Source organism: Martes martes, assembly GCF_963455335.1.
Source record: "Martes martes genome assembly, chromosome: 12".
Lineage (NCBI taxonomy): Eukaryota > Metazoa > Chordata > Mammalia > Carnivora > Mustelidae > Martes > Martes martes.
The window spans coordinates 37,568,217-37,582,284 of NC_137900.1; the positions used below are offsets into that span (position 1 = coordinate 37,568,217).

Here is a 14,068-nt window from a genome sequence, read left to right on the forward strand (position 1 = left end):
TATGCCTAGTAAAGTGAAGAAAAGTTATACGTGAATACTAATTTCACTGTAAATATAGCTTGCTACTATGTACCACATGCTGTTTGAATTGCTTCCCTTGAATAGACTCTTCACAGCTCTAAAAGGGCTATACTATCATTTTATTATTCCCTTTTTAGAGATTAGTAAAATAAGGTATGGACAGGGCTAGGAGACTTCCCAAGGTTATATAGCTTTAAGTGGCAGACTTGGCATTAGAATCTTGCAGTGTGACTCCACATACTCCCAGTAGGGGTATCACAAAACTGTGTGCCTCTTTGGGTTAAGTGTTGATGTCTTCTGATTTAAGTGCTGCTATACCACATTTCTTTCTTTAAAAAAGACAAGTGCTTCTATTGACACACATTTCTGGGAGCCAAAGTCAATGTGTATAATATCTAGAAATTTTCAAGGACTAAAAATGATCAGACTCTGAGAGTGTTATTTTTAAGCAGAGGTAGTGCTTTGGCTTTTGTCCCTCACAATGGTAGTAATAAAAGTATACTCCAAATGACACATGTATAGCAAAATACGGGAAAGATGTTGCAGCAGGCCACTCTACAAAAGAGGAAGGGTAGTTAGCAACATAGCTCAAGGACTGTTGTTTTGATCTCTCATCAAAAGAGCCATCCAAAAAGATCTCTACATCAAAATATCAACATTATACTTTCTCTAAAGCATATTTTTTTCTTAGACATTATCTTACACGTGTGTGTGTTTTAAGAATAAAGGATAGAAGATACATTTAATGAGCCATCTCAAGCACATACGGGGCAAGATGATTTTTTTTCTCCAAATATATTGTTTTTTAAAGTTCCTCTGCTTTCTAATGCATAATTAAACATTAAAAAGAAGGTATTGATTAAAGTGTATGACTCAGTAGTAATGTTATAGTTATTTAATTAGAAAACAAAATTAGTGTGGCCATTTACAAGTCTGAGAAGTGTTTGTGAATTTTTGATCAACACTTTGATAAAGGGACTTTCTCCTATTACAATGGCATTGTGCTGATGGTCAAAACTGAGAAGAAAGATGAAGCATAAATATATTATCTTTTAGATTATTTTACAGTCACACAGGTAGGATTGAAAGAATAAATGCTCTACTCTTGCCGTTAAGAATAAACATTTTATACTAATTATTTCCAATGTCTCAGAGAATATTTTAGTATAAGTTAAGGTTAAAAAAAATAATGACCTAATTCTGGCTCTAAGATATGCACTATGCAAGTGTAAACTTTGATGGGTACTAATGGACACCTCTTCCTAGCTTTGACCCTTAGGTTGGAAATAACAGCCTGTTGTTATTTTCAGAGAGAATAAGATCCATTTCTAAACATTTTAGAAATCTCAGGGCTTTTTTCTCCTTATAAATAGACAAATAAATGACCACATTAGCAACTGCACTTCAACGTGAGCCAAGGACATTTTTAAAATGTCACAACTCAGGGTTAACACTCTCATTTTTGACATTTGGCCTTCAGATTTTTCTTCTTAATTGTCTGTTTGCTGCCTCATTGCTATATACAGGGATTTAAGGTCAAACACATCTCTTTCTTGCATTGAGTGTCCAAAAGTTTTAAATATTTCATATATTGTGGGCTACCAGACTTACCGAAATTCTATATTAGTTTCAATCTTTTGAATATAGGAAGGTCATCTGTTTAGACCAAAATTGCCCGCAGAAAGGATAGTCAGTTACTTGATTCCAACTATAGGCTGCTTACTTTTTAGCAGATATTTGGGGTTTGTTTTTCTAGACCAGCAGAAACAATTTGGGTTAGTTTTGTGAAAGCAAATATGAATGCAGCTTACACATAGTAGTGTATTGTTACATTAGAAATAGATTACATTGTTAAGGTGATGTTGTTAAAGATTAACTGATATAACTGGGACTTAAATATTCTTTTTAAATCAGGATGACTTCCAGAGTGGCACCAAGTGAACTGAAATGTGTCTCAACACACTGTCCACTTAAGAAGTCTTAAATGCAAAGATATTCTGAATCTATTGGTAAATAATATTGAACTTATCACTGGCTCATACCATCCACTGAGAACAATAGAGAATGAAAACTTCATGTGATGGTGGTTTTAACATTGAAATGCTCAGCTCAATCAAGAACCCATGCCATTCATTACACATTCAGCAATTATATATCAATATTTTATGCTCCACATATTAGGCAGGTTACTAGAGAAACAAAGAAAAATGTTATTTTTCTCAAGAAGTTCTAGGAGCCCAAAGACTGATTTCTGTGCCACATGGCTCTCTGTATTTGATTTGCTTTTGTTTCTTCCATTAAATTATTATGACCTTCATAAATCATTATAAGCACCAGAAAGCATATTAAGTTCTTAACTGCCTTTCCAAGGGTATGTTATATTTAAGCCCATAATCTTCTCTCCTCAGTTCCTACCCCAATTATGGAATGTGATCTTACACTGTTAAAAAAAAAAAAAAATATATATATATATATATATATATATATAGCCAAATTCTGTTTATCAATAGAAATCCGTTCCCTTGGCCACAGATGAAATGACTAAGGATGGGCAAACTATTCCATAATTGACAATTTATGAGTTAAACAATGGCATCCTGTGTGGCTTTGGGAAAAGACTTTATCCAACCACAGACAAAGATGATTGGTTAAGTTAGTCACAAAATTTCTCTGGGTAATTTGACCCAGTGAAACAAACATAAAGTTTACTGTAGCAAGCTAAAGCAAGAAAAGATACAGAGGAAAGATAGTATGTAGGAACTAAGTGGCAAAGCTATGAATAAACACCGTGACACAGAGAAGAGAAGAGAAATAATGAAATACAGTCATTGTGGCTGAAGAGATATACAGAGAGAATGGCAGGCTTACTTTTTCTAATTATATCAGAAAAGCAAATTCCTGGAAAAGCAAAAACCCTGACTTTCATGATCTCTGAATTGGCCATGCATCTACCCCTTGGATTTCTCTCTGTTACTTCTCCATTATAGTCTTCTAATATCATTATTTAACATGAACTTAGTGAGTTTCTGTCTGTTTCTGAAATAGTCTAAAATATTTCATTATCACAAATGTGAAAAATATCCACCAAATGCCCTAATGAGTTACCAAAACAGAATTTAGGTGTTTGGTCCTAAAGGGTTTGCAATATATTGTCAGAAATAGAATGTGCATGAAGGAGATGATAAATCACAAATAATGAGCATATGTATGTACATACAATCCATGATTAATAATTTCTCAATGATCTTTAGATATATCCAAGAATGAGGATAGTTATGACTTATTTCTGAATGCAGCTGCTGTAACCCTGTGTGTTCAGGGAGAATGTCTTTTCAAAAAGAAATGTGTATGGCATTTCAAAGAGGAAGAATTCAGAACAAGGACTGAGATGTGAGAAATTATAGATAAATGTTTTTAAGAAAGATAAGAGAAACTTAAAAAAGGTTGAATGCCAGCTAAGTTGTTGGCATTACTCTAGAATTCATCACATATATGATCTCACTTAATCCTTGTGAAAAACTCTGGGAAGTAAATATTCTAAACTATAAAAATTAATTAAAAAAAAAAAAAGAAAAAGAAAAGAAAGTGGGACTCAGGGAGTTTGCAGTAACTTCTCCAAAGTCAAGTTACCAGGTGAAATTCATTCCTTTCTGGCTATAATGTTCTCATTTCTTTCATTTAACCAGAATGCCTGCCCTTGATTTACAATAATTGTCTACTGTCAGAAAGAGCATAAAAACCTCATGCCCACAAGAACCCTTGACTCTTGATTCTTGTTGTCTTTACTTTTATCCAGAACTTTCTAGAAAGGAAATCCCTGCCAGATTGTAAGTGCTTTCAAAGAAGGAACTATCTTCATCTAATAAAATGGGTTCTGGGAATGCAGTAGGTGGTCAAGATGTATATATTGAACAAATGCTTTAACAGACATTTATACTTTACAAACATTATCACAGATTATTCTAAATCAACATTAGCTATCCACATGCAGATTTGCTTGGGTTACTGCAGTTGCAAAAAAGTAGATTTCCTTACTATTTCTGGAGATGCTAAACCAATTAAAATTTAAGCCTGTGGGCTCTAGAGACAGTATTCTGTATTTAAAACTTGACTCTTCATAGTTGTGTTGCTTTAAGCATGTTACTCAACCTTTCTAGTCTCAGTTTCCTCAACTATAATGAGTTAATAGCAGATAATGGTACATATTTTGTGTGAATATTACATGAGTTGATACTGTAAAATATTTAAAACAGTGCCAGGAAAATGATAAACAATCAATAAATTTGAGCTTTTTCAAAAGAATTCTAATGGTTTTCATTTAATATTACTCCTATTTTTACCCCTTAGTGAAGGGCAGGCCTTTCCCAGATCAGATATGACTTGCCAGAGGATTTGACAGAACCCTATAATGTGATTGTATTCATATGTCTGTTGGTGGGGGTTGGGGTGGGGGAAGAGTGTTATCTTTGTCTTGAAGGACCTGACACAAGATAATAGATATCCTACTTTTGAAAAGGAGTCTTCTGTAAATGATCAAATAATAAATATTTTATACTTTGTGAGCCTTCATCTCTGTCACAACTTTTTTTTTTTTTAAGTATTTTATTTATTTTTTCGACAGAGAGAGATCACAAGAAGGCAGAGAGGCAGACAGAGAGAGAGAGAGGAGGAAGCAGGCTCCCCGCCAAGGAGAGAGCCCCATGTGGGGCTCCATCCCAGGACCCTGGATCATGACCTAAGCCAAAGGCAGAGGCTTTAACCCTCTGAGCCACTCAGGGGCCCCTCTGTCACAACTTTTTAACTCTGTTATTATACCATAAAAAACAGTCAGAGAAAATAGGTAAACAAAAGAATGTGACTATGTTCCGGTAAACTTTATCGACATAAACAGGCAGGGGGCCAAATCTGGCCCCAAGAGTTAGAGCTTCCTGACTTCTGCTAGAGATAATGACAGGCTGCACAGTGTTCACATAAGTACACAGTTGGGACAACTGCTTCCCAAATATACCTTGCATATACCTTTATCATCAGGGGCAGATCACTTAAACTACATGACCGAAGTTTCTCATTTGTGAGTTGGAATAAATGTTTCATGGACCTCTTTTCAGTAAGTCTCTACTAACTTTTAGCACCCAAAGGCCTGGAAATCCCATGTAACAAAAACAAAATTGCTCTTCTCTTAAGATTGCTAAATTTTCCCTTCCTTTCCTTCTAAAGGGAATCCTGCTTTGCTTACTGATGTTCTCCTCCCCAACCTTGCTTGACTGATGATTTTGAGATTTTTATAATATGGCATAGGTAGAAAAGGTGGAGATAGGAGGATAAGATGGACATGTTTGCTAGGGCTGGATAAAATAGTTCTGTGAAAGGTTCCAAAGTAAGAAAAGAGGAAATATCTATAACATAGAATAGATATAGAATCGAATAGCAGAAGGGGAACAGTGATGATGTAACATATTTATTCTTTTCACTGTGTCTGAAAATTGCAAAGAGAAAAGGTTATTTTGATTTATTTTGTTGTTTGTTTGTTTGTTTTTGTGATTTATATAGTTTATTTTCTAAAAATGTAATGCGGCGGTCATAGGAGTGTATAGAGGTGACACATCTTTTCCTTAACCATGTTTTTTACTTTCTGTACAAAGGTAAAAAAATGTTTGTTAACCTCATAGTTAATGATGTGAGACAGAGGTTGGCAAAGTTTATCTCCAAAGGGCCAGATGGTAAATATTTTAGGCTTTACAGGTCACAAAAGATCTCTGTCACATATCTGTTCTCTTACAACCCTTTAAAAATGCAAAATCCATTGTTGACTTGCACCAAAAAGAGACTGGGCCAAATTTGCTTGCCTGCAGTAGTTTCCCAACCTCAGGGATAAAATACCTATTTTCTGACCTGTCTGGGAGACTGCTCCCTTCCGGCCCTTTGACAGTCTGCGGCCTGAAGTAGAGAAAGACCTTATTTACAACTGAATGTGGCCTGGGACAAAAGTAGAAATGGAGAGTTCCTGCTCATTTTTCTTGCTCATTTTCTATTCACTCATTAAATAAGTTTGTTGAGCACTCACAATATACATTCCTAAATATATTTGTTTTCCAGTGTTTCTTTCTTAAACACATGGTTCCTGCAGTTTCTCTCAAGCTGTAATTATCAGTTCTTTATACTCATGTTTTAGGGCAGATCAGGAATAAAATCTCTACTAGCACTCAAAAGAACTTATGATTATAAAAAATGAATCTAGCTAACAATGATATCCTTTCACCCGATACACATCCTTCTTCAAAATCATAACCTAGATGAGGAAAAATATGTATCTCTATTTAAAAAGATACTTCTTTTTCCTCCCATAGGTTGAAGCTTAACAACAAAAAAAATTCTCAAATCTAGAACATCTACCACATAGTTTCTTCCATTTTCATAGTTCCTTGTCATGTTAACAGAATATCTGAATCCAGATAGGGCATTTCATGAACTTTTGATTTCACCCATAAAACAATACATTAAGGTGTGAATACTACTTTCAAAGTACCTTATATTCCCACATTTCATGAGTGGTCATGATTCTGCTTGTTCAGAATGAAAACTGTAACTGCCAGATTTCTGAATATTTCTGCTATTTATCTTAAGTTAGAAAAATCTTTCAAAGTGGCCAAAAGGAGCCACAACTTCAGTATTAAAATGTAAAAGTTGCCCCCATTCCAGATCTTTGGTATAGACATCAGCTACAATAATCTGACTACCCACACCACAGAGACACAGCACATTTTCTAATTAGAAGTGTTTGTGATTTTCCTTTGGACCATGTAAATAGAGGGAAATGCCTTGGGAAACAACTTTATTCATTCTCTCATTTCTCTTACATACGCATGCGCACAATCAGTTCTCCCATTGATCAACTCCATGAAGAGAAAAAAAAGAGTGGACCAAAGTTATTGCTTCCACTCCCCTCATTGTGCCCTTCTCTCTTTCCTTTCCTTGCATTCCTGCTTAGCTAGTTTGTCCCTCTCCATCTGCAGCTTGTCCTATTCTTTCTTCCTTCGGGACTCATCCCAAAGTGAGACTCACTTCAGTTTTCCAACATTGAGGACATCTTCCACATTGGCGTTTCGGAGTAAAGATGTATCAGAACCAAGATTCATTGTGGTGGTACCTGAATCATCCTTCTCGTCCTTCTTGTCTTCTGCATCTGTCACAGCAGTACACTGGGCTAGGAGTGCAGCTTTATCTGCTTCTCCCCTTCTGACACCATCCTGGGCTTCACCACAGTCTGCCTGCTTCTAAATTTAGGTGGCAATAGCCTGTATCTCATCTTCTTTTCTCACCTTGGTGAGAACATCCCAACTTTCCAACGACCATTGTTTCACAGTTTCCTTGATGATGGTAAGAAGAGAATCTTCTTCAAAGAAGGCAGAGAGGGTACCCTGCAGAGCATCAAGCTTCTCTTTCTCCTCCTCCTGCAGGATACCAAGATGTAGGAGCCCTAAACTTCTCGGTACACCCCCAGCACCTGGAACTGTCCATCCATCCATGACTCAACCCAAAGCCACTGCCCCCGCCTTCATCACAAAATCTTTCTGGGACTGGACCACATGAATAATGGCTGCTGCTTCTTCTACTACTTCTACTAGTACTAGTACTACTTCTTCTTCTTCCTCCTCCTCCTCCTCTTCTTGTTGTTCTTGTTCTTGTTCTTCTTCTATCTTCTTCGTCTTCTTCTGGAAAATGACTTGTTAAATATCACACATTTCTAATCATGCTAGTACATTCCCAGGTTGATTAGTGAAGATGCCAATATTACATAGGTCTGGAGTATATGTAATTGTGATTTTTTTAAGCCTGATTTTTGGTTGACAGACAACTGTTTCAGAGAAAACAATAATATTGGGCAGCCTGGCACATTTATACAAACTTGAAGAACATTTGAGTATTCCAAAGTGGGGTAATACTAATGATGGCTCTTGAACAAAGGTTATCCTCTTTCTCAAAACATCATTTTTTTTCAAGTTGCATCCTTACAGTTGAGTTACTGCACATTTGAAATAACTCTTTATGAGTTTTTGATGCTATCTTATTCCATTGACTATACTGAGAAGTTAAAGATTTTTTTTCCTTACTAATATTGGCACATTTTTGGGGTGTTTTGCTGCATTTCTGGTAGATCTCTAATATGATTCTGGTTCTGATTGAAGTTTTATTAATAAAATATACATTTTTTAGTATTGCAAATTATTTCCTATACTTCAATAGGCTTGGAAGCATTCTTGGTAACTTTAATAAGATTTTTTGTCCCAGTATAATTAAAGATGGTTCTCATCTCCAGAATCAACTCTTAAAAACTTCATTTGCACAGCAATAGTCCTATTTAGCACCTAAGACAGTGTTGAATACCCTCAATTGTGGAATGAATAAGTAAATGAGTAGTTGTGGAGAATGACTTACATATAAAGCAAACAGTAACAACACTAAATTTGCACAAATTCTCACTAAATAAATCTTAACAGGACAATCCGATGGTGCAGTGTATGATACCTTAGAACACTGATTTTCCTGAGGTTTGGGGCAAATCACATATTGCTTGCTTTCAGGATTAGTTTGTATATTATTTACCATCATGTTTAACAATGAACTGGTTGTTGTGTGGAGTGTGGGAATAAGACATGCCAAGAACCCTAAATTAAAATATCTCCCCGCCCCCTTATCTCTCTAATGTCACATTCTATCTGCCAGGATAATACACTGGTTACTAAGTATCTCTGCAACCTTCTTTTCTCTCTGCTCACCTTTGGGATTCTCCTCCCATGAGAAAGTAATGCCTCTTTAGAACAATCGCTCCTAAATTAAACTTTTATTTTCCAGGAGGAAAGGTTAATAGTGTTTTGAATGAAAACAAAACACTAGGCTCACTATTGTTATAAACATGCTAATGTTAAACCACTATCATGTTCTTCTACTTCTCAGAAATAAATGCTTTTTCAAATGCTGAGAGTATTCTCCGTTGTAGAGCAAAGGTCTTCTCTACAGATAATACTACTGGGAACTAAAGCAGACACAGATATTGAAATGGTGATACTTTATTCATGACCATATGCTGCTACTGCTTTCTGCAGCAAAGCATGTATAAATTTATTACTTTTTTCTTCCTCTGTTTCAATGGATTCATAGTTATCAAAAGTACAACATGTAATAAGTAGATGAATGATAAGTAATCTAATATTCACTGATTGATATTTAACATTTTCTATATTACTCTCATCCTGCATGGGTATGTGAAATGTACTCATGAGAAAATGTGATTTAGAAACTAAGTATAATAAGTATTTTTTCATTTACAACTTACATGAAAATAGTTATGATTTCAAAATATTAGAGATACTATATTTAGAACAAATCCATAGTACAGGGAAAAAGACAATGAATCTGAAAGAAATATAAACTTAATCAACATCTACTGAGTTCACATTATGTGTAATGTACTTTAAATATAAAGATGGTTAATACTTAAGAACTTAGAGACAAATTAAAAATTATTATGATCTCCAACCATATCAATTATTTCAAAAAATATAAATGTTCTATACACACCAATTAAAATATAAAAACTTTCAGATTGGTTTAAAATCCTATTGAAAAAAACCTTACTTTAAATAAAAAGACAGAGAGCTTGGTTAAAGGTGAAAGTGCAAGAAAATGTATAAACTGTAAGTACCAACCAAAAGAAAGCTGAAGTGGATATTTTAGAATCAGACAAAGTAGGCTTTAGAAGAGGTATGAAGAGAGACATTCCACAGAGAAATGTGGGTCAAATCACCAGGAAGACATAACAATCTTCGATGTGTACGCACCTAACACTAGAGCTTGAAAATACATGCACCAAAAACCAATAGACCTGAAAGGAGATCAAGTAAGTAAATCTGCAATCCTAATTGCAAGCTTCGATGTTCTTTAACAATTGATAGGAAAATCAGGTAGAAAATCAGTAAGTATATAGGAGGTCTGAGTAACAATGTTAACTAACTAATTGGCATAAATAAAACACTCCATCCAACAAGAGCAGAACGCCTATTATTTTCAATTGCTTTAAGGAATAGTCACCATAATAGACTATATGCTCCGCCATAAAATAAGCCTGCAAATGTAAAATGAAAAATTACATAAATAATGTTTTCTTTCCATAACTTATTAAAGCAGAAATCAAAAATTTAAAAAAAATCTAAAGAATTCTCCAGTATTTATAATTAAATAATACATTTACAAATAATGCATTGATAAAGTAAGAAGTCAAAAGGAAAATTAGCAGCATTTTGAATTGAATAAAATTGAAAACCCAACATATCAAAATTTGTGGGATGTACTTAAAAAAGTTTATAGAGGGAAATTTACAGTGTCTAATAATTATATTAAGAAAAGAAGAAAGTTTCAAATAAATTATCTAAACTTAGCTTACATCTTAAGAAACCAGAAAGAGAAGAACAAGCAAAAGGAAGGAAATAAAGATAAGAGTAGAAATAAATAATTTGGAGAGTAGAAAACAATAGAGAATTTAATGAAACCAAAAGACACTTACAAAACAGATCAAAAAACTTGATAAACCTTTATCGAGACTGATCAAAGGAGCGGGTGAAAAGAAGGCACAAAAATCAAGAATTAAAAGGGGGACATGATCTCAGATCCTATGTAAATTAAAAAGATACTAAGGGGAATATTAAACTCAACTTAATGGCCATAAATTCAACAACTTAGATAAAATGAACTAGTTCTTTTTAAGACACAAAGTATCAAGTTTCACTCAGGAGAAACAAATGGCCTGAATAATCCTTTATCAATTAAAGAAATTAAATGAGAATTTAAAGCCTTCAAACAAAGAAAACTGCAAGTCTAGATGTCTTCCTTAGTACATTCAATCACTTAACAACAAGAAAACAATTCCACACAAATTCTTTCAAAATATAGAAAAGAAGGGAATACTTGCCAGATCACTTTATGAAGTTAGCCTTATGCTAATACCAAAATCATAATATCTCTTATGATCATAGATGCAAAAATCCTCAACAAAATAATAACAAATCAAATCAAACAATATACTGATGTGATAACACATCATAATCAAATGGGGATTTTCTGAAGAAAGCAAGAATGGTTCAAGATTTGAAAATCAGCTAGAGATTGATATCAACATTCACTCATAGTAAAAAAAAAAAAAAAAAAAAAAAAAAAAAGCTTGGGGGCACCTGGGTGGCTCAGAAGGTTAAGCCTCTGCCTTTGAATTAGGTCATGGTCTCAGGGTCCTGGGATCTAGCCCTGCATCAGGCTCTCGGCTCAGCAGTGAGACTGCTTCCTTCTCTCTCTCTGCCTGCTTCTCTGCCTACTTGTGATCTCTCTCTCTGTGTCAAATAAATAAATAAAATCTTCCAAAAAAAAAAAAAAAAGCCTGCAATAAACTAGTAATAGAAAGCAGTATCTTTACTAATAGATGGAATTTACAAAAAGCCTATAGCTAACTTTACACTTAATGTTCAAAGACTGAAGGCCCTCTTCCTCTAATTAGAAACAAGGCAAAGATGTCTGTTCTTATTACTTCTATTTAAGTCTTATTTTTTAATAAGACTTATTGTTAAGTCTTATTAATAATAAAATTTGAAAAAGAGGCCCCCAGATAGAAAGGAAGAAATAAACTGCCCTTTATTCATAGACAACATAGTTGTCTACATATAAAATCTGAAAAAAATCTGTATTTTTAATAAAAGCTAGTTAAATAAGAGTTGAAAGAGTTTATGGCTATAAAATACGGGGTTGACATACAAAACTGAGAGGTATTTCTATTTTTAAGATGTTGATTCTCACCAAAATTATCTATAAAATCAAGGCATTTTGTAGTATAATAAAAATATATAACTGGTCATAGGCAAGGCCCAAGGAGGTCTCCTGAGTTTCTTTGTGCTAAGAACACTGCTAGCACAGGTAACCAGATTCTGAAATTTTCTTCCATGTGACCTCCCACAAAGGAAAGTCATTAGGATTCCCAAGAGACAACTATGGACCTTTCTGAGCTATGGAATGTGACATCATTGTTAAAATAATAGTTTGGGGTTTTTTTTTGTTGTTGCTGTTGTTTTGTTTTGTTTTTCCCATTCATTTGGCAGAGAAAGAGAGAACACAAGCAGAGGGAGCAGCAGGCAGAGGTGGAGGGAGAAGCAGGCTCCAGCAGAGCAGGGACTCCAATGAGGGACTTGATCCCAGGACCCTGGGATCATGACCCTAGCCAAAGGCAGACACAACAGACTGAGCCACCCAGGTGCCCTAAAATAATAGTTCTGACAATTATTCCCAAACACTAGTTTCTGTACTGATTAGAAATTCTTGTGTATCATGAGTCTTCTGCAAGTTTGTCACATTGGATGTCAACTTTTTTTTTTTTTTTTTTTAATATATTTTTTTTTAAAGATTTTATTTATTTATTTGACAGACAGAGATCACAAGTAGGCAGAGAGGCAGGCAGAGAGAGAGGAGGAAGCAGGCTCCCCGCTGAGCAGAGAGCCCGATGCGGGGCTCGATCCCAGGACCCTGGGATCATGGCCTGAGCCGAAGGCAGAGGCTTAACCCACTGAGCCACCCAGGCGCCCCAACTTTTTTTTTTTTTTTAATGTGGGTATTAGTATATTTATATTAATATGATTATTAGTATAAAGAATTGTGCCACCACCATCACAATTTTATTTTAAATCATTTCCATCACCCCAAAAAGATACCTTATGCCCATTTGTATTTGCTCCCCATTCCCATCATACCTGCCTTCTGCCCTAGGCAACCACCACGTTACTTCCATTATCTATTCTGGACACTGGATAAAATGTAACTAAACACTGTAGTGTCCTTGGTGTTTGCTTTTTTTCACTTACCCTGATATTTTTGAGGATGTTAAAAACTACATAATATATAAATTATACTTGTCAGATAAGGATATAATTTCTACTTTTTTATTTTTTTAAATATTGTATTTATTTATTTGAGAGAAAGAGAAAGAGGTTGAGAGAGAGAACATAAGGAGAGAGGAGGGGCAGAGGGAGAGGGAGCAGACTCCTGCCCCTCAACAGAGGGCCTGATGTGGGGCTGAATCCCAGGACCCAAGGACCATGACCTGAGCCGAAGGCAGATGTTTAATGAACTGAGGCACCCAGGCTCAGTTTGTTTTGTATGAAAGATTACTCCCAAAGGTTTCAGTTCAATTTTCTCCAAGATAGTAAATAAATTTTATCTAAATTGGAAAAAACAATCATGACTCAATATGATATACTATCTAGTAGAGGAGGTATATAAAATACCATGGAAGCTTTGTGAATGGGGCCATGATTGGGGATAGAAAGGCATGTCACCAGTGAGCTCCTAAATATCAAATGTATAGTTATCTCCTACAGTTTCTCTGCTGCATCACACATTGTGTAAAATATTATTAATCTATTTCAACTAATTCACCAACACTTGAAAATTGGGTGTTTTTACATCAAAATGTAGATTCATCTCTTCTCTTAAAATAACAGAATGTAAGGCAACACTTGGTTTCCCCATATACAGAGCAAAAATTAGCTGGATATGAGCAGTAGCTGATCCTTATACATAAAATATATGTTTTCTGAGATTTGCAGAAAACAGGTGTTATATTTTCTTGATTCCTCCCTGGTGGTTAAGCACTTGGGAAAAAAATGATTTGTTCTAAAAGAAAATGCATTATCAGCACTGTAATTAAGAGATTCAGATTGGATCCTGCAGCAAAAGTTAAGGGGGACTGAACTTGATACTCCTGAATTAACCTGGAAAGGATTTAAAGTACCCACAAGTTAGTAACCACCATGGTTCCTAAAGGGAGCAAGTGGAAATCCTCTCTGAAGGGAATTGTTGGAAAGTAATTTTTTTGTGGGTCTCCTATGTCTGTGTATCTTATGAGTAGCAGCCCTGTGTTATAAACTGTCTTTTCAAAGGAGTTTATATACTGAAAAGCTTTAGATCTGTCTTTGAAAGATAGATATGGCACCTCCTTAATGAGTAAAGATGATGT

At 34.9% G+C, this 14,068-nt stretch overlaps 1 pseudogene across 1 annotated transcript in view; it reads right to left on the minus strand.

Moving 5' to 3' along the window:
• Nucleotides 1-6,965: 6,965 nt before the first annotated feature.
• The window catches only part of LOC308353344 (coiled-coil domain-containing protein 43-like), a 33,906-nt pseudogene continuing 26,803 nt past the window's right edge, over nt 6,966-14,068 (minus strand). Inside the window, exon 2 of the transcript in view lies at nt 6,966-7,598. The product of the transcript in view is annotated as a coiled-coil domain-containing protein 43-like (transcript). The remainder of the gene's footprint in view (nt 7,599-14,068) is intronic.